General features: G+C 45.2%; 1 long non-coding RNA gene across 1 annotated transcript; it reads right to left on the bottom strand.

The window, feature by feature from the left end:
• Positions 1-630: 630 nt before the first annotated feature.
• LOC129150357 (uncharacterized) lies at positions 631-7,332 on the bottom strand. The gene is made up of 3 exons (XR_008557086.1): positions 7,274-7,332; positions 3,906-3,993; positions 631-1,128 (listed from the first exon to the last, which is right to left on the bottom strand). It is a non-coding gene; the product is annotated as an uncharacterized LOC129150357 (long non-coding RNA).
• Between the last annotated feature and the right edge of the window lie 19,730 nt (positions 7,333-27,062).

Here is a 27,062-nt window from a genome sequence, read left to right as displayed (position 1 = left end):
GTTCTCTTTAAGAAAAAGAATACAAAATTGGGTACAAAGTGACCATTTATTTAGATTGAGAAAAAAAAATCCCAATACATTATAAATCTTTTTTTTTTAAATCACAGCAATTACAAACCCTCAAAAAACACACCAAACTTACATACTTTGATTAACTGGCTCCACACCTCTGTTACAGCTTTCTCTACAGTTGACTGCCTCTGCAGCCTGTCCTTTACTGTGGTTGATAAAAATGTGGTTTTTATTAATGATAGCTTTAAGAAATTCACTTCATCGCCACAACTTGCTACAGGTAATGTCACGTAAAGTTCTAGGGTTGTTGTCAACTCGAGGAAAACCTCTATTTCTTTCATACATGAGCTGTGAAATGTCAGGGACTGTCAGGCGTTCTTGTGGAGTGGCCCAACGTAAACACTCCCCCCCCCCCCCCCCCCCCCCCCACCCCCCCCCCCCGTTCCCAGGACCTGGGGTCCCAGGGGCATTGGATTCTGTTGCCTGCGCTCTCAAGCTCTGTACTCTTGTGTCCTTGGAAATAGGGCTATGGAAGCTGTCCCTGTATCAGGACGGTTAGCAATGTCTTTACTATAGACAGAATCAACTGCAAAACATTTAAGTAAATGTATTCCCAGCTCAATTTTGACATGGATGAAGGGGGAAAGCGCCTTCTTGGAATGAGGTCTGCGGAACAATTTCTGGCCCTCTCTGCCTTGGGACAGTGAGTTGTTGCTGATTTTCAGGGCACAGTGTCTGTGATGAGGGAAGAAGGGTGAAGGCAGCAGAGGACAGTTGAACAGAGTTTCCCTCTGGCAGCACAAACCCCTCAAATAAAATTTAAAAAAAATTTTTTTTAAAAAAAGCTGATCTCTAACTTCATGAAAACAATGCCCTCCAGACTCCCTCCGACCAGCAGTCTCTCTGCAGACCCGTTCAGTTCGGCCAGAGTAAGATTAAAACAGAAAATGCCACAAGAAATGGAAAAATAAGAGCCCCCAGAGGATGCCCGTCTCTCCGGGGTGTGATTGACTGAACACGGCCAATTCTCTAGTGGATCAATGGCCATCGCCTTCCGGAAGAGCTTTGCTAAGAGCAGCGCATCCAGGAGCTGCCAGAGACGAAGCGGACACTGTCCTAGAAAGAAGATGAAGCCGGTAGTTTAGATCGCTGAAGAAACAGTTTGCGGTAAGCTTGCAGTTCCATAGAAATTAATCCGTGCCTCTAGATGGCACGTAAGCCTATTGGAAAGCTTCTTCAATTCAAGCAGTTAATAATATATCAAGTCTTGTAGCTTAAGGGATACAATTTTCAAAATTATTGTGCTGAGGGAATCATAAATTCCACCAAGAGGAAGGTTGCAGTCCAGATATTTTATTTTCGATTTCCATCTAGGGTGCATTATGACACTCCACATGAAAGTCAAATCGTCCATGTAAAATGGTTTCCAGGTGATAAGTTTACCCCAAGGGGTCCAGTAAAGCAATACATTCAGAGTTATATCTGACTTTCACAATCTATAAAGACTAGTTATCAATTTTTTGAAAGATTTGATAAGCAGGAACAAAAAAATAGCTCATGGATGCTGACATTTGTCTCATTAATGGGAGCAGCATAAGAAGTACACGCTCCTTCCGGATTTGGCTGTAAATACGCCGCTGACATACATTTTGGAAGGTTGCTGTTTTGTGCTGGTGGGAATGGATCTGTCTAACCTTGCACTGACTATAATAGACATAAGGAAGCCGTGAGATTACTGTCAGCCACATCCAGCTTTTTAAAACAGGGGCACCCACTCTGCCAATATCTGTCAGATTCCAGCCCACTGCATACTAAAAATTATGTTCCATCAACACTGTCTGGCCTAGTGGAAATTTTATTAGGAAATAATTCTCCCTGTTGTGTTTGGGGAAGGGAAGAAAAAAGTCCCACTTCACCCAATCGGATTCAAAGGAATAATTAATGTTGCTTCCATCCGCAGAATAGGAATGCTATCGACTTCCCTGGTGTTTCGTGGGGAGTACCAGAACCCCCTTGCAAAGGCAAAACTAATAAACCTATTAGGAACAGGCAGGAGGCCCAGGACTAATTAATCACCAGTCTGCGTGTTGCCTATCATTGCATCATTATATGTGTTGTAAGGCATTATTTTAATAAGTTATTCCCTTGTTACCAAGGGGAAAGAACAGATTTTTTTTTTTTCAGATGATGAGATTGGTGAGTTTGCTGAAGACGCTTATTAAAACAATAAGAGTAATAACAAAGTGGGAACGTTTGCTTGACTTTGGGTACATTTTCTAGTTGACCGTGTGTTCCTGGGAGGATGCTGGCTGCCCAGGCTGCAGAAGACATGCTTTGAGCTGCCTGCCTCCATCAGAGCTAGAGTTCATGGGGTGGAATAAGGAATGGCTACACTCTTCATCTGCACAGAATTTAGCACTAAACCCATTCTTCGAAAAACTCACCATGCACTTGAACAAAGTGTACAGCGGTAATACCTCATTTATCTAGCTAAACCAATTGTTACCAGTAAGTGGATTGTTTTCCATAAAATCAATTGTTATCAGCAAATAAATTGTTTTCCATAAAAGCAAATAAATGATATTTTGTGTTTACCCATTTAATGTAACTATATTGCATGTTAGCCCTTTTAATATTTGCATACCTCCTTACCTTTTGGATTTGAGTGAACATATACTAACTTTTTCTTTGTGGAAATGCATTCTTGTTACCAGTTACCACCCTGTAGTGGCTGGTGGAGCTACTGAGCAGCATACGGCTCTGGCTGTGGCTTCAGGGCCCCTCCTCGCTTTAGCATTTCCTCCTGCTCACCCTGTGCTTCCCTGCAAATCCCACTCACCGCTTCTAATCGGAGGGGGCAGGATTTTGCAGGTGAGGGCAGGGGTTTTGGAGTCCAACATCTGGGGTAAAATTTAGCTCCACCACTTACTACCTGTGTGAACTGGAACAATGAATGTCCACAGTTTTCTCATTGATAACATGGGGAAGAAATACCTGTTCTCGGGTTATTGTGACATGAAGGAACACTAGCAGAATCTGGCACCGTTTGTTGGGCTCCTACAGAGCACACCTAAAAGGGGTTCGGTGACACCTCATTGTGTGGTAGGCAGTTAGATAGATAGACATGAGCAGAGTGAGGACAATGGGCCAGGTACTGAAGGTCACCAGGGCTGATAGTGGCCCTGGGTACCTAACAATAGACAATTGTAGGATGGGACCTTGACCCAAGGGTGACCTTTCCTCCCTAGCATATCACTGGTCATAAAGTTAGGACCCTCTCCTGACCTTTTCTCCCTTGGCAAGCTGCTAGTTATGCAGGTTCGACCCCCTCAGAGGGGGAATGAACAAGGGAGCCAGAGAATAGCCCTTAAGCATTAAGCCCAGGACAGTGAGGTTCTGACCTGCATCAAATATATCTAGGCCTCAGTGGTGTTTCAGCTCCAGGCCCAGAAATGCAGCTAAACCAGACAAGCAACACCACAGCTGACCTCAGGACCAGCTGCATTGACCAAAGGCCCCGTGCCCTGACACCAGTCTGTGGAGATCAGGACCTGGACAGGACACACCTGGAAAGCTGATGAATATTCTATTGGGATCTTCTCCTGAGACCTCCAGATAAATACTCTCAAGACTGAGGACCAAGTGCAGCTCTCTCTAGGGAGCGGACCCCACCTCTCTCTTTCTCCTAACCTCCAAGGGCCCTTCCTTTGCCTCTGTAACTTGTTCCCTGAGCCCATTTCTTCTGCAGCTCAGTTCTTCTACCTCTGTGACTTTCTAAATAGACTTTCTCATACAGTTTGAGTCTTGGCTCTGAATTCTTTCTTAGCCAGAACTCAAGTACTGAGGTTGCTGAACCAAGGTCCGGTCTGACCTCAGCAGTAAGTAATACACACCTGGTGCCATCCTTGCCTGCCGGAAGCCAATTCCAGCATGTCAGCAGGGCTGAATCATCTGGGAATGGCTGAGGGCATTTCCCCAAACCTGAAAAGAATGCATAAAATGATTGCTTGCTCCAGACAGCTAAGGGCATCTTAATCTATATGTTATTGCCTCCTACTGGCCAAACACCTGAACAGCCGAAGGCAATTTTCCCCAATCTGACAATGGATTGTGTACCAAACCCTGGCCTTTGATGTGTATATCTCCACCTTGCCTTAGGACAAATTGTGTTAATAAAAAGCAAGGGGTCCTGAGACAAGGAGAACTTAGTTCCTTTAGCTAAGTCTTCTCTGACTCCCCATAATGCCTTCCAAAATTATGTTTCGTCTCTGGACTCTTGATTAATTTACGCACAGCGCCTTGTCCAGGTTCCTGAACCCTTCTAGATGCCGGATCAAGCCCACTGGTGTTACTTGCCATCAACAATTGAACTGTTCAGGGGCCTCTTTTACTGTGTCTATTTCTGACTACTAGCAGGCTGACCTTGCCAGCATGTAGCCCCTGAAGATGTGGTCAGACCATTGCTGTGCCTCGCGATTTAAGTCAACAGCATCCTCTCTGTGCCTTTTTTGTTCATCTAGCTCTATAAATATAATTGTTCATTTTTTATTACATGGAAATGATTGAGCAGATTTCCCCAGATTTGGAGGCCTGACATTGTATACTGTAAAGCCATACAGAATACCCAACGTTAACTTCAGGAAGGCCTGGGGGGAGAGGGGGTCAGCAGGTGCTTCTCAGACTTGAGGCTGCATCAGCATCACCTGAAAGTCTTGTGAAAACACAGGTTCCTGAGCCCCACTCCCAGAGTTTTTGATTCAGTAGGCTTGGGGTGGGACGGAACAATTCTCAGGTCTGACGGGTTCCCTGGTGACGCTGACACTGATGCTGATATTGCGGGTCGACGCTGACACTGATGCTGATATTGGGGGTCTGAGGAACACCCTCTGAGAACCACTGCCTCAGGCAATTCAAAGCAGGATGGGTGTTGTGGATTTGCAGGCAGCTCGTGTGCTGTTCTGTGGGCTCCAGAGCCTCCAGAGGCAGGCTGGGAGGCTAGCTAGTTCCACTCAACGAAAGCCTGCTTTTAGGAACAAGTGGTAATGTGCAACTTGATGCCTGAAAAGAGTATCCCAAGGTGAGGTGTAAGGCAGATTTTCTGTAGCCTTAATTCCTTCCCACACCCCATTGCTTCGTAAATGCAAATAGCTGGAGCACCCCTCCACACCTCCCCCACTCCAATGCCTGGCCTCTTATTTCCTCTCCTAAATCACAATGGCTGATTAACTTAGGGTTTGAGTGGGGCTGGTGATCTGAATGATTAGCTCTTGGGTAAGGTGAGACTCATTTAAATTGATCTTAATTTCCCACAACACACTTAGGTTGAGAAGGAAGCAATTTTTTTGTAACTATTTGCAAGCCGGAACTTGTGTTCATAAAACATTTGAGATAATCCCAAACCATGTTTCTAAAATCTAAATCACACATAGTTCACTGAAATGGAGAGCAGCATCTGAGACCTAGTCTCCATGGCCCTGTCACTGCAGGTGAGGGTCTTCAGGGAACTCTCTGCCAGCCCCAGGGAGGTGAGCGACCGCTGGGGGCCACCTGTGTGTAGCCTGAGGGGGAAAGTGGGGCAGTGAGACGTCTGGGGCACCGGGGAGCCAAAGAACAATTTTCAGCTTAATTGTTTGATGTGTTGTAGAGTTGTATAGCTCCTAATTTTAGGATGAGCCTGCTGTAGACACTACTCTGTATTATTAGGGTGTGTGGGGGTTGTGGTCTCCCCAGATGAGAGAGGGGAGCAGCCCAAGATGATTCTGATACACATCTAATGGAGACTTAGCAGGCCTGGGAAGTTAGTGAGAGGGTAACTCTGAAAACACAGGCCCTGGGATTCACTGAGATCCTTTGGGGAGGTCACTAGACATCCCATAGTTTTTGACCCATGAGACTTGAGGTGTTTTTATTTAAATAGCAAAGAAAAAGGTAACTGAGCAAGTGGACAGCCCGTTGACAGACTTTGGGATGATCTGAGGTGATAGGAGGATTTTGAAATTAAAAAATCAGATTGGTTTTGCCTTAACCCTTTTTCAGATTTCTCCAATCTGAAGAAAGTATGTTCAGCCGAAACTGGTTTGGCTCAGTGGATAGAGCGACGGACTGTGGACTCAAGGGTCCCGGGTTCGATTCCGGTCAAGGGCATGTACCTTGGTTGCGGGCACATCCCCAGTGGGGGGTGTGCAGGAGGCAGCTGATCGATGTTTCTCTCTCATTGATGTTTCTAACTCTCTATCCCTCTCTCTTCCTCTCTGTAAAAAATCAATAAAATATATTTAAAAAAAGAAAAAAAAAAAAAAGAAAGTGTGTTCATTAGTTCAGTGTATTTCTGAGTGGCTGCTGGAGGCGTGGCTGTGTGCCTGATGCTGAGGAAGTTTGATGACAATAAGGCAGACTCTGTTCTCAAGGAGCTGTTTTCCTCCCACATCTTCTTTTCCTCCAAAGCCCAGTTCCATCACATCTGCATTCCAATCCCACTTCCTCTGTGCTCTCACCAACGATCCACTTCCAGAGCCTGCAGTATTCACCTATTTATTAAACGGCTGTGTGCCAAGCACTATTTGGGGCAGTGGGAACTCAGTAGTGAACAGCAGAGACAAAAGTCTATGCCTTCTTGGAGTAGAAGGAAGCAGACAAGAAATAGGATAAAATAAAGCAATCACAGTATATAAAAGACTAGAGGCCTGATGCATGAAGATTCATACAAGAATAGGCCTTCCTTCCCCTGGCTGCCAGCACCGGCTTCCCTCCAGCACCCAGGACTTGGGCCTTCATTCTGGCCGCCACCATCCACCTTCGCTCCAGCCCTGCTGCCCTCCTGTAGCTCCCTCCATCCCCCCCCCCCCCCCCCCCCCATAGCAGGCGTCCCGCCCTGCCCCAACTGCTCCATGCCTGCACAGGCATGCTGCCAGAGGCCCGGAGCGGCCGGGGCAGGGCAGAATGCCTGTGTCATCGCCATGGCGATGACGCAAGCATCCCGGCTCAGCTGCCACCATCTTTGTCACGTCAATTTGCATATTCCCTCCTTATGGGCTGTAGGCGCCACCATCTTTGTCACTGAGTGATGGTCAATTTGCATATTCTACCTTTATTATATAGGATTAGTATGTTGGGCAGTGATAAAAATAGGAAAAGGGGAATAGAGAGTCTGGAATGGGTTTTAGAGGGGCTGGCTGGCCAGGGCAGGGCCCCTTTGAGATGGTCTGAACATAGGAAGGAACAGCAAGTGCAAAACCCTGAGGTAGAAGCCCATTCCTGGTACCTTGAGGAAGAGCTCAGAGGCCACTGTGGCTGGAGGAAGAGCAGGAGATGAGGTCAGAGACTGAGCTGGAACACAGACCAGGTAGATCTTGTAGGGCTTAGATAGGACTTGGCTTTCCTCTGTGTGATGTCATAGGAGGGTTTCAAGCTGAGGGGTGACCTGGTGTGTCTTAGTTTTAGCAGGGTCACTCTGGCTGCTGTGCAGGGAATGGGCTGAAGGAGAGAAAGAAATAACAATTAGGAGGCCAATACAGAATCCAGGTAAGAGATGATGGTGGCCAGACCAGGATGTGATGGTGAAATGTGGTCAAACCAAGAATAAAGTTTTAGAGTAGAACCAACAGGATTGTTGACAGTTTATGAGATCTGAAAGAAAGAAAAGACCTAAAGAACTTCACTAGATATTTGTCCAAAGAAGACATACAAATGGACAACTGGTACATGAAAATGTACTCAACATCACTAATCATCAGGAAAATGAAAATCAAAACCACAATGAGATATCACCTCACAACTGTTAGAATCATTATCATCAAGAAAGCAAGGGAGAAGTGTAGATGAGGATGTGCAGAAGAAGGAACTGTTGTGCACTATTGGTGGTATGTAACTTGGTACAGCCACTATAAGAAACAGTATGGAGTTTCCTTAAGAAATTAAAAACAGAACTACCATATGATCCAGCAATCCCACTTCTGGGTATATATCTGAAGGAAATGAAATCACTACTTTGAAGAGATATCTGTACTCCCATGTTCATTGAAGCATTATTCACAACTAGAGGCATGGTGCATGGATTCATGCACCAGTGGGGTCCCTCAGCCTGGCCTGCACCTTCTCGCAATCTGGGACCCCTTGGGGGATGTCAGACTATGAGTTTTGGCCCCATCCCACAGGCCAGGCTGAGGGACCCCACCGGTGCACAAATCCATGCACTAGGCCTCTAGTATGTATATAAGATCTTTGGTTAATCTCTTTCCTCCCTTTCCTCTCTCCCCTTCCCTCTGAGATTCATCAGTCTGTTTCATGTTTCCATGCCTGTGCGTTAAGCATCTGCCTCCTGGTGGTCAGTGTGCATCATAGCTACCAGTCGAACAGTCACTTAGGCTTTTATAGATAGATAGATAGATAGATAGATAGATAGATAGATAGATATATAGATAGATAGCCAAGACATGGAAATAACCTAAGTGTCCATGGACAGATGAGAAGATTTTTAAAAAATGGTATGTTTTTATACACAATGGGATTTTATTCAGCCATGAGAGAGAAAGAAATCCTGCCATTTGCAACAACATGGATGGAACTTGAGGACGTTATGCTAAGTGAAGTTAAGTCAGACAAAGACAAATACTATATGACCTCACTTGTATGTGGAATCTTAAAACAAAACAAAAAACATACACAAAAAACATACACACAAAAAACAAACTCATAGAAACAGAGAGTAGGCTGGTTAGGCTGGTGGTTGTCAGGTGTGAGACTTGCGGGGAAATGGAGGGAGGCAGTCAAAGGATACAAACTTCTAGTTACAAGATGAATTAAGTTCTGGAAACGTAATGTACAGCATGGTGCTATGTTAACAGCACTATTTATTCTACACTTGGAAGTTGCTAAGAGAGTAAATATTAAACATTGTCATCACACACAGAAAAATGGTATCTGTGTGAGGTGATAGATGTGTTAACTAACATTATTGTGGCAATCATTTCACAATCTATACATGCATCAAATCATCATGCTGCACAACCTTAACACACACAATGTTATATTGCACTTACTAGTATATCTCCAATAAATTGCAATATTGAGGGGTGAGGAGAGTCCTAAAGATGCAACAAGTGTTTTGACCTGAGCAAATAGAAGAAAGGGCCACCATTCACTAACACAGAGGAGACTGCAGGATGGGAAAGAACATACGCTTGCTTTTGGACCAGCTAGAGTTTGAGAAGCCCATTAGACATCCAGGTGGAGATGTCAAGTAGGCAACTGACTCTAGCTCAGAAGAGAAGTCCGGGCTTGAGATGTAAATTTGGAAGTAATTATAATAATTGACCATGAATTTAAGTTGGGAGAAGAGGATGTGAGGGGTTGATGGACAGGGAAAGGGGGAATGGATCAATGGATTGGGGTGGGAAGGGGGTGGGCACTACTATAAGCGCCACAGGAGAAGCACTGTCCTCAGAAAAGCAAGTTTGAACAAGAAGAAGGGAGCGTTCAGAGAACAGGCGAAGGGGACAGGGATTTGTTGGTGGCTGATCATGAATTCCAGACAGCGCAAAGGAAGCGTTTCAGGAGAAAAGGAAAGGTGGGAAATGGGGTCCGAAATGTGACATACTGAACTGAATTGCATGAAGTGTGCAGGGATGAAGAAAGATCTTTGAGTTCAGAAAAAGACATAAACAGGGATAAGTGGCATGAGATGACCGGCTGGATGCGTTGGTCCCCAAGTCCCAAGCCTCAGGCCCCAGTCATCAGCGTGGCTGAGAATGTACGCATGCGCATGGGAGGTCTTGGCAGGGAACTCCCCCCACCAGGTCCCAGGGCTCCTCTCCTCCTTCTTCAGCCGCGGGCGCTAGGCTATGCTGGTTTCCTTCATTCCACGTCAGCCTCCCGTCGGGGCTGTTTCCCGGCTGGACCGGTTGGAGGTTGACAGCGGGGTCCCCACAGGCTCTGTTCTGAGCTGGGGCCCCTCTTTCACTCGCGCAGCTTTGGAAACAGCAGCGCGTGGGGCGGGTCCTTCTTCACGCAGCCACTGCGCTCCGCCTTCTTCAAATCCCTGAGAGTAGAGACGCGTTCAGGATTTACGGGTCTACCCAATGTGTGCCTGGACGGAGCTCATCTCCCCAAACCATCACATTTCCCCAACGTCTTTATTTCTATTTCCTTTCCCTTGTATGGGCCCCTTAACCAGTCACACCTGAAGCCGGACTTTTAAAAGGCAGTGTTTTAGTTTGGTGGTCACAGAGGGGAAAGGTGGTGGGGGGAGGTTGAAGAGGGTAAAGGGGGTCAAATACCTCGTGATGGAAGAAGACTTGACTTTGGGTGGTGAATATACAATGCAATATGCAGACGATGTTGTATAGAATTGACACTTGAAACATATAATCTTATTAAGCAGTGTCACCCCAATAAATTTAATAAAACAAAGTAAAATAAAGTAATAAATTCAAAAAAAATTAAAAACCACTTAAATTCTTTCTGAATTTGTTCTGTCTTTCTTCTTTGTAGGCTGTTTTAAAAGAATCCCTCCTTTAACTGTAAGACTGGTAGCCTTCTGTGATGAAAGGGTTCTCTTGTCCGCTCCTAGGCCTTTAATTTTCCAACACAATTTTTCTGGGGACCTTCTCCCCAGCCTTTCTCCAGCCCGGGGTTTGTCTGGGCTCCTCTTCCTGACCGGCTTGGCACCGGCGCTCCAGAACCCCGCCTGTCTTGGAGCAATACCAAATGCAAACAAAACTCCGAACAGAAGAGAGAAATGGGAAAGGGTGTTTGATTTACTCCCCATCCGCGAGAGAGCACGAACAGAAAGGCTCATTGCACAGGGCGCTGTGAGATAAAATACAGGGCGATTGGGACAGAGAGAAGAAACCCCTGTCGTGGTCCGGTTATTCTCTCTAGATATTCGGTCTTTTCTAGTTATTGGTTGCAGCTCTCCCAACAGTTTTCCTGCCGGAGGTTCCAGGGCAGAATGAAACTAATCGCCAGTAAATGTTCATTAGCAGCTGCCATCGAGTTGGATGAAAGCAAGCGATTGCTGGGTTCTGGTTTTTAAATTTTCTTCCAACATAAGCGCACAGAATTTGGTCGTCCTCACCAGCAGGCAATTGGGCCTACACCCCGCTTCTTCTGGGCTCTTCAGTTCAGAGCATGTTTTTTAAAGATCAGGGAGGACTACATCTCCCATGATGCACCGCGCATTAACTGCATCAGTGCTTTCTTAAGTGAACCAGGTCCCCTTCTTAATTACTATGACAATCCAACACTTGAGGCACGTTGAAGAAAAGTCACCTATCTGCCTCTGCGTGTATATGCACATGGTGTGTGTGTGTGTGTGTGTGTGTGTGTGTGTGTGTGTGTGTGTTCCAGAAAAGAAAAATCATCATTTGCTGTTTAAATCATTATGCTGTTCCTTTAAGAAAATAACCTAATTCTTACCATTTGCAGCAGCATGGATGGACCTGGAGAGCATTTTGTTAAGTGAAATAAACCAGGCAATGAAAGAAAAATACCACATGATCTCACTCATTTATGGAAAATAAAGAACATTATAACCTGATGAACCCAAAGATAGATACAGAGACAGTAAAGCACCGAACAGACTGTTAAATTATAGCGGGAAGTCAGGGGAGTATTGGGGAGGGGGTGAAAGAGATCAACCAAAGGACTTGTATGCAGGCATATAAGCACATGGACACAAGACACTGGGGGTGGGGGGTGGGATGAGGGCACACGACAGGGGGTAGGGGAGGCTGGGGGAAGGTCAATGCGAGAAAAAAGGAGATATATGTACTACTACATGTAATACTTTAAACAATAAAAAAATTTAAAAAATAAAGAAAATAACCTGAGGAATAGGCATGAGAGCAGGTTAAACTTACAGGTTTTTAAATATATAAAAAGAAAATGGATATAACAAAAGTTAACAAAATAGAGATAAACAAAGTTTAAATTGTTTTAACCAACATTTATTGTCTACTAAATGTTGCAGGCATTTTATATACAAGAGCTTGTTTAATCTCTATAATAGCCCTCATTAGGTGGCCACTATTAAGCCCATCCTATCTAATAAAGATGGAATATGCTAATTGACTGTCATGCCTTCAGAAAGATGGCAGTGCCCACAGCCAATAAGGAGGGAATATGCTAATTGACTGTCATGCCCTCAAAGATGGCGGTGCCCACAGCCACAAGATGGTGGTGCCCAGTCCACTCAGCCCTGCTGGGGCAGCAGGCACATGGCATGGCCAGGCCCACCCCCAGGCGAGCCCGGCCACTCTGTGAGCCTGCCTCCAGAATCCTCCAGCCCCCTCAGCCCCCCAGCAACCCAGGGCCAGCCCAAGGCACAGGTAAGCCTCGGATGGCGGCTGCCCTGCTGCCCAGGGCCGCCCGAGGCTCAGGTAACCAGGGCCGGCCGAGGCTTGCACTGCCAGCAGTGGCAGCAGCAGAGGTGTAATGGGGTGTCACCTTCCCCTGATCACCGGGTCGCCTCCTGCCCCTGAGGGATCCCAGACTGTGAGAGGAGGCAGGCCAGGCTGAGAGACCCCCCCCCCTCCAGTGCATGAATTTTCATGCACCGGGCCTCTAGTTTTATATATAAGTGAAACAACTTGCTGAAGGATATGCAATTAATAAGAGACAAAATAGAGGTTTAAACCCAACTCTATCTTACTCTAAAGTCCATATGTATGTCCCTACATCCCGGTGACTTTTAAAGAGATCATATGGCACATCTATAAGGTGAAAATGTCTTTTGCCTCTCAACCAACCAACAAGAAATTATTAAGTACTGAATGGGATAGAAGTTAATTCTCCTGAGTTACAGTTGAGTTACAGCTGAGTAACAGCTGGGAAGGTGGCTTGTTGGTTGCTATGCCAAGCCTGTTTCTCAGGTAGCAAGAGATGAAACTGCTGATGTTTTTCTTTCTTTTTTTCTTCTTTTTTAAAATACATTTTATTGATTTTTTTACAGAGAGGAAGGGAGAGGGATAAAGAGGTAGAAACATCGATGAGAGAGAAACATCAATCCTGTACACTCCCTACTGGGGGTGTGCCCACAACCAAGGTACATGCTCTTGACCGGAATTGAACCTGGGACCCTTGAGTCCGCAGGCCAACACTATCCACTGAGCCAAACCGATTAGGGCACTGCTGATGTTTTTCTGAAGGAGGCAGAAAAGAACTGGGCATATCCTACACAAAGAACGAGCAGACGGGTTGTGCATCTGCTCTGATATAAATTGTCCTATTACCCGGAACTGCATTTCAGGCTCTCCTCAGAGGACAATGCTAGTTAAGCTGTACTCTGGCTGGGACACACACATACTCCTCTTCACACTTCACCTGCCCCTCACCGATGCAAATCAGCAGCAGGCAGCAAAGCCTTCCAAGGGCAACCCTGCCCAGTGTCTGGGTTAGTTGTTCCTGTCTTCTCTCTGGCAGTTTGAAAGAGCCACTGCCACACTGGTCCAACCAACGAGCTTTTCCCAGAGGGTCTTTCTTAGAATATTTTCTTTCTTGCAGACTCTCCTAGATTTAAAATACCCTCAAAACCAAACTACATATATAGATATAAATATAGGTATAAATAGATATAGTTATATATTATACTAGAGGCCCGGTGCACGAAATTCGTGCACGGAGGGGGGGGGTGTCCCTCAGCCCAGCCTGCACCCTCTCCAATCTGGGACCCCTTGAGAGATGTCCAACTGCAGTTGGACATCCCTCTCACAATCCAGGACTGCTGGCTCCCAACTGCTCGCTTGCCTGCCTTCCTGATTGCCCCTAACCGCTTCTGCCTGCCAGCCTGATCACCCCCTAACCACTCTGTTGCCAGCCTGATTGATGCCTAACTGCTCCCCTGCCAGCCTGATTGCCCCCAACTTCCCTCCTCTGCCGGCCTGGTCACCCCTAACTGCCCTCCCCTGCAGGGTTGATCACCTCCAACTGCCCTCCCTTGCAGGCTTGGTCCCTCTCAACTGCCCTCCCTTGCAGGCCTGGTACCTCCCAACTGCCCTCCCCTGCTGGCCATCTTGTGGTGGCCATCTTGTGTCCACATGGGGGCAGGATCTTTGACCACATGGGGGCAGCCATATTGTGTGTTGGAGTGATGGTCAATCTGCATATTACTCTTTTATTAGATAGGATAGAGGCCTGGTACAGGGGTGGGGGCCAGCTGATTTGCCCTGAAGGGTGTCCTGGATCAGGATGGGGGTTCCCTTGGGGCGTGGGGTGGCCTGAGCAAGGGGCCTGTGGTGGTTTGCAGGCCAGCCATGCCCCCTGGCAACCCAAGCGAAGGCCCTGGTATCTGGAATTTATTTACCTTCTACAATTGAAACTTTGTAGCCTGGAGCGGAGCCAAGCCTTCTGCTCGTTCCGTGGTGTGGGGGCAGCCATTTCTGTTGGGGTTAATTCACCTTCTATAATTGAAACTTTGTAGCCTGGAGTGGAGGCCTAGGCCGGCCAGGGCAGGTGGAAAGCTTGGCTTCCTCAGTTGCCGGGGGCAACCCTAGTCTGCTCTCTCCAGCTCTGTGGCTGGCGCCATTTTTGTTTGGATTTGTTTACCTTCTATAATTGAAACTTTGTAGCCTTGAGTGGAGGCTTAGGCCCAAGGGCCTGCAGAAAGCTTGGCTTCCTCGTTGCCAGGGAAACCCAAGCCTCCCTCCTGTTCTCTGTGGCTGTAGCCATCTTGGTTGGGTTTATTTGCATACTCGCTCTGATTGGCTGGTGGGCGTGGGTGGTGGGCATGGCTTGTGGGTGTAGTGAAGGTATGGTCAATTTGCATATTACTCTTTTATTAGGTAGGATAATGTATGTTAACATTAGTAAATATTGGTAATAATTATTAATTACAATATACTATATAGTAACATAATATATCAAATTATATATTATGTTATAACTACATCCTATATAATAAAACCCTAATATGCAAATCATTCAAATGGTGAAACGACCTGTGGAACAACCAGAGGGCAGATGCTCAATGCAGGAGCTGTCCCCTGGTGGTCCGTGCACTCCCACAGGGGGAGCGCTGCTCAGCCAGAAGCCGGGCTCACAGTTGTCAAGCGCAGCAGTGGTGGCAGGAGCCTCTCCTACCTCCACTACAGGCAGGCAGTAAGGAGCGAGGGGTCCCAGACATCCCCCGAGGGGTCCCAGACTGTGAGAGGGCACAGGCCGGGTGAGGAACCCCCTCCCCCCTATCCAGTGCACAAATTTTGTGCACCGGGACTCTAGTATTATATGTAACTATCTATATAACTATAGATAGATATAGAGAAGAATATACAGATATAGGTATAGGTATATATATAACTTTATATATCCTCACTCCTTCATTATTTTCTTTTTTTTAATTTAATAAATCTTTATTGTTCAGATTATTACAATTGTTTCTCCTTTTTTCCCCCCATATCTCCCTTCCACCCAGTTCCCACCCCCCTCTGCTATTACCTCTCCCCCCCCGTCCTCATCCATAGGTGTATGATTTTTGTCCATTCTCTTCCCATACCCCCACACAGACACCCCTTTCCCCCTGAGAATTATCAATCCACTCCCATTCTATGCCCCTGATTCTATTATGTTCATCAGTTTATTCTGTTCCTCAGATTTTTAATTTACTTGACTTTAGATTCACTTGTTGATAGATATGTATTTGTTGTTCATAATTTTTATCTTTACTTTTTTCTTCTTTTTCCTCTTTTTAAAGAATACCTTTCAGAATTTCATATAATACTGGTTTGGTGGTGATGAACTCCTTTAGCTTTTTCTTATCTGTGAAGCTCTTTATCTGCCCTTAAATTCTGAATGATAACTTTGCTGGGTAGAGTAGTCTTGGTTGTAGGTTCTTGCTATTCATCACTTTGAATATTTCTTGCCACTCCCGTCTGGCCTTCATAGTTTCTGTTGAGAAATCAGCTGATAATCGTATGGGTGCTCCCTTGTAGGTAACTAATTGTTTTTCTCTTGCTGCTATTAATATTCTCTCTCTGTCTTTTGCCCTTAGCATTTTAATTATGATGTGTCTTGGTGTGGTCCTCTTTGGATTCCTTTTGTTTGGGGTTCTGTGCACTTCCTGGACTTGTAAGTCTATTTCTTTCACTAGGTGGGGGAAGTTTTCAGTCATTATTTCTTCAAATAGGTTTTCAGTGTCTTGCATTCTCTCTTCTTCTGGCACCCCCATAATTCTGATGTTGGTACGCTTGAAGTTGTCCCAGAGGCTTCTTACAGTATCTTCTACTTTCTGAATTCTCTTCTCTTCTTGCTTCTCTGGAGGAGTGTCCTTTGCCTCTTTGTATTCCAAATCTGTGACTTGATTCTTGTGTTCCTCTAGTCTGCTGTTGAGTCTCTGTATAATATTTTTTATTTCAGTCAGTGTATGTTTAATTTCTAGTTGGTCCTTTTTCATATCCTCGAGGGTCTCATTAAATTTATCGGCCTTTTCCATGAAATTCTTGAAAAACCTTATAACCGTGGTTTTGAACTCTATGTCCATTTGTTTGTTCTCCTCCATTTCTTTCGTTTGTGATCTGTTTCCTTGTCTCCTCATTTTCGCTGCTTCCCTGAGTTGGTAGGGTAGCTTTGTGTACTAGGTGTCCTATTGGTTCAACAGGTCAGCCTCCCAGTTACCTGAGGTGGACACTCTTGGTGCACCCCTTTGTGGACTGTGTGTACAGCCTTGTTTTAGTTAAGTCTTGATTGTTGTTGGTATCACTGGGAGGAATTCACCTCCAGGCCAATTGACTGTGAGGACCTGCTGTGTCTATAATGGAAGAATTGCTGTGCTGGAGACACGTTTATGGGGCAGGACTTGTTCCAGTAGGGCTTTGGTGCTCACTGAGTCTGCCTCTTGAATGTGTCCCTTATGAGAGTGGTTGAAATCTAGTGTCGTCTCACACCGACCACTAGATACACTAGTGTCTGGATCTCCAATGGGGTGCAGGTCAGCTACTGTCTGAGGCCACCCAGCAGAAGCTACCGCAAGAACTACAGTTTTCTCCTTTTTGATTGGGCTTTGGCGGTTTTGGAGCAGTCTGACTGGAGCTGCAGTTTATTTGGTTAAGCTTCCACAGAACAGGCCATTTATATGTAAAAGCCGCTGTGTGGAGCCTGGGCGGGTTTGTAGAATGTGCGGAGCGGTGTCTTAGGGTGGGACAGGGTCTCAGAGCGGGGCGGGGGTCTCAGGGCGTCACTAGGCTAGGGCATGGCAAACAGCGATGGCTGCCGTCAGCCGTCTCTGCCTTTCCGCATTTCCAAGTCCCTGCGTCCCGCGCTCCAGCGCAGTAAACAATGATTGCTGGGTGCACCTCTGCAAAAATGTCACTCTCACTTTTCGACCCGATGGCCAAGAGTCCAGCTTCTCCCCATAGGCATCTGGGTCCCCCACGTGTCCCCAGAAACTGGATTTCAGAGTGATCGGGAGCTTGTCTCCCTTCGGGTTGAAAAAAAGCCACGCGCCCAGTTGCCCACCACCAGACCGATTCGTGCGCCTCTGTACCTCAGCTTTTCAGTGTTTGTGCTCCCTTCTCTTTCCTTCTTAGTTGTAAATCTTCCACTCAACCAGCTTTCCCGTGGTTCTGGGTGGTAGACGTTTTGTCTTTTAGTTGTAGTTTTGAAATTGTTGTGCGAGGCGGCAGTTTAGTTGTTTAACTTTGCCGCCATCTTGGTTCCTCCCACTCCTTCATTATTTTCAATAATATAATTAAATGTGGAAATACTTCTCAGTTAGGATACATCTATATAACTGTACTATACCTCTAACTCTATCTACATCTCTATACCTATCTCTATATATTCCTCTCTCAAGAGGCAAGAGTCTCTCTCCTGCTGGGCCTCACTGACAAACACTTTGTCTTTATGCATTCGGGACATAAAGGATACTTTCCACCTAGACCCCATTGTTCTTGCTGGGCCCAGACAAGACTGTGGTGAACCCGAGCTATCGGGCTGTGCCAGGTGCCTTGCCATGGCCACTCCCACTGAATGTCTTTGGGCAGCAACCCCAAATCTTATCCTGGTCCAAACAACAAGCCAAAAGCAGGGTGGTAACTCAGAGGCAGAGAAAACATCCACCAAGATCCTAGAATGTCCCTGCTATTAACCGTATTTCCCAAAAGAAGCCACCAGAGCAATTAAAAATCAAACAAAAGAGAGGCCATGTACACAGAGACACCCCCACCTGAAGGTTCTGGAAAAGAGACCCCAAGAGGAAAATAAAATTTAGGAGGTTGTTGAACCCACTGTAGAGCTGATCCAGAATTTAAATTGATTCCATAATTTATTGCATTTTAATTAGCAATCACAAGAGACCAAGTATTGTTTACTCTCTTGTTAGGAGCTCAGGCTGGAAACAAATACCGGAGAGTCTTAATAAGGATGAGTTATATTTACTGTTTTCCATTTTACAGTCTTGTTATAATCATCACAAGAAGAGATTCATTTAGTGCTCATCTGTTCTTGGTATGACATTTGTTGACCACCAGGGTGACATAAAATCAGAACATACCCCATAAGCCGAGAAATAACCCCTCCCCCACCGCACCCTGCGCTTACTCCTTCGTTGTTTTCAATAATATAATTTAATGTGGAAATACTCTGCCTTAGATGACATGAGATCCCATGTGCCTTCGTCACCCAAAATGCATCTAAATGACTGCTGTTGGTTATTTATTTAGAGCAGAATAATGCTGCTACCAGCAGACAGCTGCATTTATATGCACAGCCAACACGGAAACATCAGCTGTGTCAGACGGCCTACAAGCCGTCTGTCTGCCGCAGGGCCCCTCATCTGATGGGCTATCACACTTGTTTTGTTCCATTCTATATTTTTGTTTGGGGGGTTCATAGAATATGAGTTCTTTTTAATGACATTTCCCCAGGGCCAGAGCTTTTGGAGTTTCCAAACAGCTCTTGCTACTATTTCTCAAGCAGGAAGAACCCTGAACTCCTGCTTGTGGGATGGGCCCGCTGGGACAATGCATTTCTTTGGGAGCGCTCTGGGCCCGGTTCCTCGCTGGGAACATTATAAAGTACTGTGTAAATACCACTGCGTATTATCGCAGTGATTCCATCGGTCATCCCAGCCTGGCACTTGGATTGGGCACCCCGGCAGGTAATTGAGCTCATTATCGTATTTCATTAAACGAAGAAGAGGGACTGATTCCAAAAGGCCACCCTCAGAAAAGGGATGTTTTGTGTAACCTGAATACACACAGCCTTTTGAGGCTTTTCATTCAAAATGGTCTTTTCCCCCCAAGAGTAGGTAGAATAGGTACCATTGTTTATTTACTCCTTTTTCTTTTTTTAACCCAGTTTTTCTATCCAACCACAGAGGCACCAATCTGATGCTCAAGTTTTAATTAAACCTTGCTCTCTGTTAAAAAGCTCCTATTGTTCTTTTCATTTAAATAAGATCCTTCTTAGATCTTTAACAAGACCACAAAGGAGTAATAAATCTAAGTAACTGTCCTTATTAAGAGGAGATTATTCTCCCGAGACTGTAACAGTCACTAAAGTAACTAAAACCACATCCAGGTAGCACTTGGAGCATCCTCCTCCCACCCCAATACAGAAATGTCTCGTTAGTCACTTCCTTTGTAGCTCAAATTAAATTAGATGGCATTCTGTTTATTTTTTCATATATTTGCCAACAGAAGGAGATTCTCCCTTTGATGATATCAATCAGAAAACCTCAAGTTCAATCACACTAAGTTCATAGGATGGTGATGACTCCTCCTTCCTTCCTTCCTTCCTTCCTTCCTTCCTTCCATCCTTCCTTCCTTTCCTTCCTTCTTTCCTTCCTTCCTCAGCTGATACCTAACTTCCTGCTATGCCAGGCACTCTGCTAGGCATTAGTGGTTCAAAGGTGAAGGACATAGTCCCTTGGGTGGTATATTATCCATTCATCTAATATTTACTAAATATCTTCCATGTCAAGACACTATAGTAGGGGCTGAGTTTTCGGAGGGGAAAAAAGCCAGACACAGTCCCTGCCTTCTAAGAACTTGTAGACATGAACCCAGTAATTGCACAATTACTTAATTGCAACCACGGCAACAAGTTATGAAAGAGAAGAACAGGCTCACGATCGCCACAGGAGCACGTTGCAGAGTCGGAAGCAGTCCTTCAGGGTTGCCCACTCAATCTGCTGTTACAGATGGCCAGACCTTCTTGCCCTGAGAACTGCCAGGGAGGCTTTCTCATTTCCCAAGCTCTTGTGTAGGCAGTGTCTCCTGGTGTTTTCAGTTTTTATTGAAAATTCATATTCTCACCTAGCCTCCCTTGGTTAGAGAAAGCTAACTTAATGTGTCTAGAATAGAGTTGTCAACAAAGAAAACGACAAAGCTCTATTTCAGTAGCACATACATGTACTAGTATGCATGTATGTATGTGTACATGAGAGCCTGCCAAGACACAAATGCCCTGAGGAGCTTGAGGAGGAAGCTTTACATCCAAAAAAAAAAAGGAGGAAATATTCATTGCCAGCCTTACTGGCCCAGTCCTTGTTTTCAGATTTGAGGACACAGCTTACATCAGCTCAGCTGTTATGCACACTTCATGTGGAGGGTACTGTGATTTCTTGTTTAGGAATTGCTAATAAGAACTAATAAGCTTGTTGCCTCCAAAATTATTCTTGGCACACAAAAGAGAAGCAACCTAGAACTGTGCAGAGATGAAGATTGAAAGCTTGCCATTTGAAATGGAAAATAGCCATCATATGACAATAGAAAGAAAGAAAAAAAAAGAGCTCTCTTTCACCCACCCAACAAGTCAAAAAGTGTTCTTGATGAGCAAGATCCACAGTCCATCTGCTGGAAAGCCTTGATGTCTGGCTATCACTACCTCTATGGACGGTCCATGGGCTGGGCTGGCCTGTAGCCCTGCAGACTCTGCATATTAATAGCCCACTATGAGCAGAACCATTTTTGGAAGTAGAGACTCATTAGCCAAGTTGTGAGACTGAAGGGTAAAAGCAATATGCCAGGGTATTCATTGACAATGACAAGTAACTATCATAGGGACCAAAATGCTCAAAAGTCTACATGATGAGCACAGCATTTTCTTGCAGGCGGACTCATGAGTTGTGATCAGAAAATTGCTTGCAGAGCAGAGAGAGGGTTATGGAATTAGAACAAGAAGTGTTAGATGACTTGAATGGTCAATGAAATCAAACTAACATAGACTGATGATTCCATCTGGCAAATGAAGCTCAAAGTTTAGGATTCAACTGGCCTCCGCCCTCTGAGTCTATTTTCACATTACAGACCCATTTGCCAGTGGAGTCCAGTGACTCTGATTGTTGAGTTAGATCCCCTTTAACCTGGATGGATCTTCCCCAAGCAGCACTTGACTATTCACAATAAAGAAATCGAGAGAGCAGCCTCACGAGACCAAGGCATAACTTCTTTAGGGAAAAATCCTCATCTTATGTTTGAGCATATATGATGAACATTTATAATTAACTTAAGAATCAGTGATTATGTTCCAGAACTATGCCCTCTATAGGGCAAGATTCCTTTCCATGGCTTCCTATTGCCTCTGAAAACGTTGTGGAGTTTTTCTTGGAAGATACAAGATAATATAGTATTAGCTAATGGGAGGAAGTAGAGGAAGAGGGGCCCTAAAATAGTTTAAATAAGTAAAAAGGAAGAAAGAAAGAAAGAAAGAAAGAAAGAAAGAAAGAAAGAAAGAAAGAAAGAAAGAAAGAAAGGGAGGAAGGAAGAAAGAAAGGAAGGAAGGAAGGAAGGAAGGAAGGAAGGAAGGAAGGAAGGAAGGAAGGAAGGAAGGAAGGAAGATAGAAAGAAAATAGAAGGGCATTGAAGTCAAATGCACCATTTCATCACTTTGGGATCCAGCCCCAAACCCTTTGCCTTCAAGGTCCTTTGCTTGTGCCATCAGCACATGTAACCGATTCTCTTCTTTTCCGGGCTTCCAGGGCTGACTAGCTGCTCTTCTAGGGACACATTCTTCCTTTACATATGACCCACCTTCCCTGCATTGCTAGCGGGCCTTTACACTGCTAGTTGGGGCTCTCCTTCGAGTGACTTTGCTTCTCTCTGATGTTGACCTTACTGTTTGGCTCTCAAAGGGCAATCTTATTTCCTGGTTCTTAGAGAAGTGGGGTCAGAGGACAATACCACATTGAAGTCCCAAGTACACAAATAAAGGCACTATCATCATAGCATATTTCCAACTATCAGCATGAACGGGGTTGGGATTTCTAGCACGTGTGTGAAGACACCTACACTCACACTTCCCCTTCTGTAGTCTGTGTTTTGAGACTATTTTGAGATCCTCTAATGAGAAAATTCTTTTGAATGAAGATGTGATTACCTAAAGCCGTGGTCGGCAAACTGCGGCTCGCGAGCCACATGCGACTCTTTGGCCCCTTGAGTGTGGCTCTTCCACAAAATACCACGGCCTGAGCGAGTCTGTTTTGAAGAAGTGGCGTTAGAAGAAGTTTAAGTTTAAAAAATTTGGCTCTCAAAAGAAATTTCAATAGTTGTACTGTTGGTATTTGGCTCTGTTGACTAATGAGTTTGCTGACCACTGACCTAAAGTAACAAAGGGAATTTTGCATTTTCTCTTAGCTTCATAGAGTGCATTATTAAAACATTGTCTAGGTCAACTTACTACAACCGAATTTTCAGTGACAGTAGTTGCCAGTGATGATCAGAAACTATCAAGTGCTTTAGGTCCAACCATATATTTCCAGTTAGAAAGAGAATGATGTTTTAAAGTTGAGATTTACCTACAGTTCAGGATGTTCTGGGCATATTCTGGGCAAATTTATGTGTTCCCAAGAAAGATGGGGTGGACTTGTCTTTCTAACACTTGCCTTTATAGAATTCTTGCAACATATGTTGTTGAACTTCTTGAATCATTAGATCTATTTCTTGACAAACAAAGAGGCTGTCCCCCTTTTGTCTCCTGTCCTAATACATAATGCTTTCCTGTGGCTCTGGGCAGGAGACAGGAAATTCAGGACTTCTGTATCAATAGGTCTCTAGTTTAATGACTACAGATAGGTAAGAAAAATAGCCTGGTAGATGGGATTTAAAAGGTCTAGAAATAATTGAAGATGACCTTTTAGTTTTAAAATTGTCCCCAATGGCCCGGCCGGTGTGACTCAGTTGTTGAGCATCGACATATGAACCAGGAGGTCACAGTGTGATTCCGGGTCAGGATACATGCCCGGGTTGCAGTAGAGGGTGTGCAGGAGGCAGCCAATTGATGATCCTTTCTCATTATTGTTGTTTCTATCGCTCTCTCCCTCTCCCTTCCTCTCTGAAATCAATAAAAATCTGTTTGTCCTCAGTGGAAGTGGTTCCCCTAGTGTGTACGGCAGAGCTGCTGGTGCTCACCCAGACCCACAGGTGTGTATGCCATGTCAGGGCCTGGACCCTGAAAGGCCCAGCACCATCTTCAATGGCCCCTTGCTTTGCCTTCTCCATGCCTGGAGCAAAGACTTGGATACATCAGAGCCACACACCATATCAGGAGCAGGACCCCTGAACTCGGGACTTAGAGTCACCCAACCAGTGACACTCACATTGGACTTTATGTGAGTGAAGAACAGCTTGCTTTGTGATAAGCTCCTAAGAGTTCATAGTTGTCTGTGGGTAGCAGACGAGCCCAGTGAGTGAGATGCTACCAACCATCACGGGTTCTGTCCTCAGGCGTGTCCGTCCTCTTTGATCTGATGTATGAACACAGGAGGCACCTTCCACCCAGGACATTTTTTTTCTCTGGGACTCCAGCCAGCCCCCTACTTTCTAGCACATTTTTAGTGATTATTTTATGGAATAAGTATTTCAGATGGATGAGCCCATCGGCTGTAATATTGCACCCCAAATGACCTGGGGTCTATTCAAGGGAGACTCTGCTTTGAGGCTGGGTCTGAGCCAAGCTTGAACCCAGGTGTAAGCCAGTGCCTGGCACATGTCAGGTTCTCTACAAACATTGATGGACCGTCCAGATCCTGAGGGACAAGCAGGAAACAAAGTCAAGAGCTGGGAGCTGGCGGAAAGCACTGTAGAGCAGGCAGGAGCAGTCTGAGGACGGCGGCTGGCAGAGCCATGTGGCCACACGGACAGGGAAGCTCAGGTGGTGCATTGAGCTGCCCAGAGGCACTTTTTAAAAAAAAAAAAAAATCTTTATTGTTGAAAGTATTACATATATCTCCTTTCTTTCCCCATTGACCCCTTCTAGCCTGCACCCACCTCCACCCCAGGCACCCACCTCCACCCCACACTATTGTCTGTGTCCATGGGTTATGCAGATATGCATACACGTTCTTTGGTTGATCTCTTCCCTCCTTCCCAGCCACCCTCCCCTGCCTTCCCTCTGAGGTTCCACGGTCTGTTCCAATTTTTTTTTAAGTCCAGTTGTAGGTTCACAGCAAAATTAGGCAGAAAGTATGGACAGTTCCCAGATATCCCCCGCCCGCACACATGCATAACTCCCCCGTTATCAACATCCCCCACCAGAGTGATGCATTTGTTACAATCTAACCTAAACTGACATATCATTATCACCCAGAGTCCATAACAAACATTACTCTTACATTCTATAGGTTTTGACCAGGGGTCCTCAAACTTTTTAAACAGGGGGCCAGTTGCACTGTCCCTCAGACCGTTGGAGGACCGGACTATAGTTTAAAAAAAAACTATGAACAAATTCCTATGCACACTGCACATATCTTATTTTGAAGTAAAAAAACAAAACGGCAAAAACACCTGCATGTGGCCCGCGGGCCGTAGTTTGAGGACGCCTGGTTTTGACAATACTTAATGGCATGTATCTACTATTATAGTATCAAACTGAATAGTTTTACTGCCCTAATCAGAGGTACATCTTTATGGTGGACACAAATAAACAACTTTGTCCACAGCTTTCCCTTAGGAGGCATTTTCCCAGCCCACAGCTGACAGACCCCACGAATTCTTCAGATATCCGTATGGGAAAGGAAGGCCCATCTAGGATCCTGGCAGATGTGAATGGAGCCCGTGGCTCCATTCCCAGCATTCTCTGGAGTTTAGCTTGAGAAAATAATAAGAATCCTATAGGATCACTGATCTCACTCATTTGGACTACAGTAAATCTCTTCTATATTACTGCTCAGCCTCTGAGAATATTATATTGGGCCACATTTTATTAAAGAATGTCATGCATACCCAGAAGTCGCTATTTAATTTTTAGCTGCAAGATACAGTTTTGAAAAACTATTATCTAGAAAGTGCAATAATCAAACAATGTAATCAGGAATGTTAAACCTTCTTGGAATATTATTTTAAATGCTTGCCAGCTGGAAGCAAGAGTTGACAATGAAGTGTGTGACTTGGTCGGCTTTGCGATTTGTCAAAACATCTACACTTTCCAACAAGATACATTTGTTAAAATATGGTTTTTCTCTGTGTGATTGTTTTGAAATATCAAATATACAAAATCCTTAAACCAAGAAGATAGATTTGCATTCTCTATTCGTCCCAGCCTAAGATTTAGGATTAAATCACTTTAAGAGACACAATTGAATCCTTTCTCAGAGGAGTCAGACAGCCCACATATATCACCAATTGCCTTTCTGGCTGCTCTGTGAGATCAGACTCGTAAATTTTGTGACATGTGGAAAATATCAGAAAACCACAGCCTGCATTTTTTAAGAGAAAGCAGGACTCACACTGTCGTGAAACATCATTGGTAATTCACCCATTCTTTTCATCACCCACCCATGAATCTCTACAGAGAGGGCCAGCCGGGTATTCAGCCCATGGCTGGGAATCTGAGGAGTGACTCAGCTGTTTGGGACAATGTGCCACCTTCTCTGCCCAAAGGGGTCCAGCAAGGCTGTGGGTTCCCGTGCAGTACAGCAGGGAAGATGTCCTTTCTTATGACCCTGAACTCTGGCACAAACAACTCCTCCTACCTGTATCTATCTCATTGAATTTCCCATTCTGTTCCCACACACTTCCTGTCTACCCCTCTCTCAGCACTTGTTTCATTGTATGTAACTGACACTTCCGTCTTCACTATGGGGCATTGCACTTATGAAAGCCAACTAGGTTTCAGCCGGTTTCAGCCCAATCCCACAGGCCAGACGGAGGGACCCCACTGGTGCATGAATTCGTGCACCAGGCCTCTAGTTTATTTATAATAACCAGTATTTAGGATGGCTTGGAGATGCCTGGGTGGATAAAACTGAGCCAGGTTTGGTCTTCGGAGGCTAGCAGCCACGGTAGCTGAGGCCTTATTTCCCTAGAACGCCCTGAGCCCTGAACGTGGCAGGTGGTTAGCGATGAATGGATGAATGTGCCACCTGCGGGGGGAGCCTGGGGAGAGAGCAGGGATTGATTGGTCTTAGCTCCTAACTTCTCTTCTTCACACCACTTTCATGACCTAAGCTTTCTATGTCCCAGTTTCCTTGTCTATAAAATGGGAATGATAATGGTGCCTCCCTCATAAGATGCCATGAATATTGAATGATTTGTACATGTAGTATACTTACTAGTAAAATGACAACTTGCAGTCAAGAAATCTAAGCTAACAAAGTGAGCGCTCAAACAATGTGAGAGCTCCTTATCAGTCAGAATAATGTCCCAACTCCACGGGACGCCTGCAATAGCCCAGGTCTCTCCTCCACGTGAGTACGTGAGGGTGATTGGATTTGCTTGGAGGGGTGACTTGCTGGGGGATCTCAGGAATTCTGGTGAAGAGAGATGGGGACTTTTTTTTTCCCCAGAAATGGGCCTTCCTTAGCTGTTTGAATGACAGAATAGTAGGACTTCATGTCTGCTTGATGACAAGACCACCTTCACACTTCTCTCCAAAGCCATCTCTAGGGCTCCTTGAATGACCCTGGAGAGGATGGTCAGTAAAGTCTGGGCCTGGCCTTGGGTGGCACTTTAGGCTCTAATGTCCCTGAAAGTCCACAGACTCAAGAAGGACGGAAGGAAATGGGAATGACAACCCTGAAAGCACAGGCAGAAACTATCAAACCTCAAACATTTCTAGGCAAAAGGAAAATGGGGAAATGGGGGTGTTTGGAGGAAAGGGAGTGGACATGGTTTGGGGTGGAT

This window comes from Eptesicus fuscus, chromosome 9 (genome assembly GCF_027574615.1).
Source record: "Eptesicus fuscus isolate TK198812 chromosome 9, DD_ASM_mEF_20220401, whole genome shotgun sequence".
Lineage (NCBI taxonomy): Eukaryota > Metazoa > Chordata > Mammalia > Chiroptera > Vespertilionidae > Eptesicus > Eptesicus fuscus.
The sequence above is the reverse complement of the archived record's forward strand: the minus strand, read 5'-3'. Positions and strand labels throughout refer to the sequence as shown.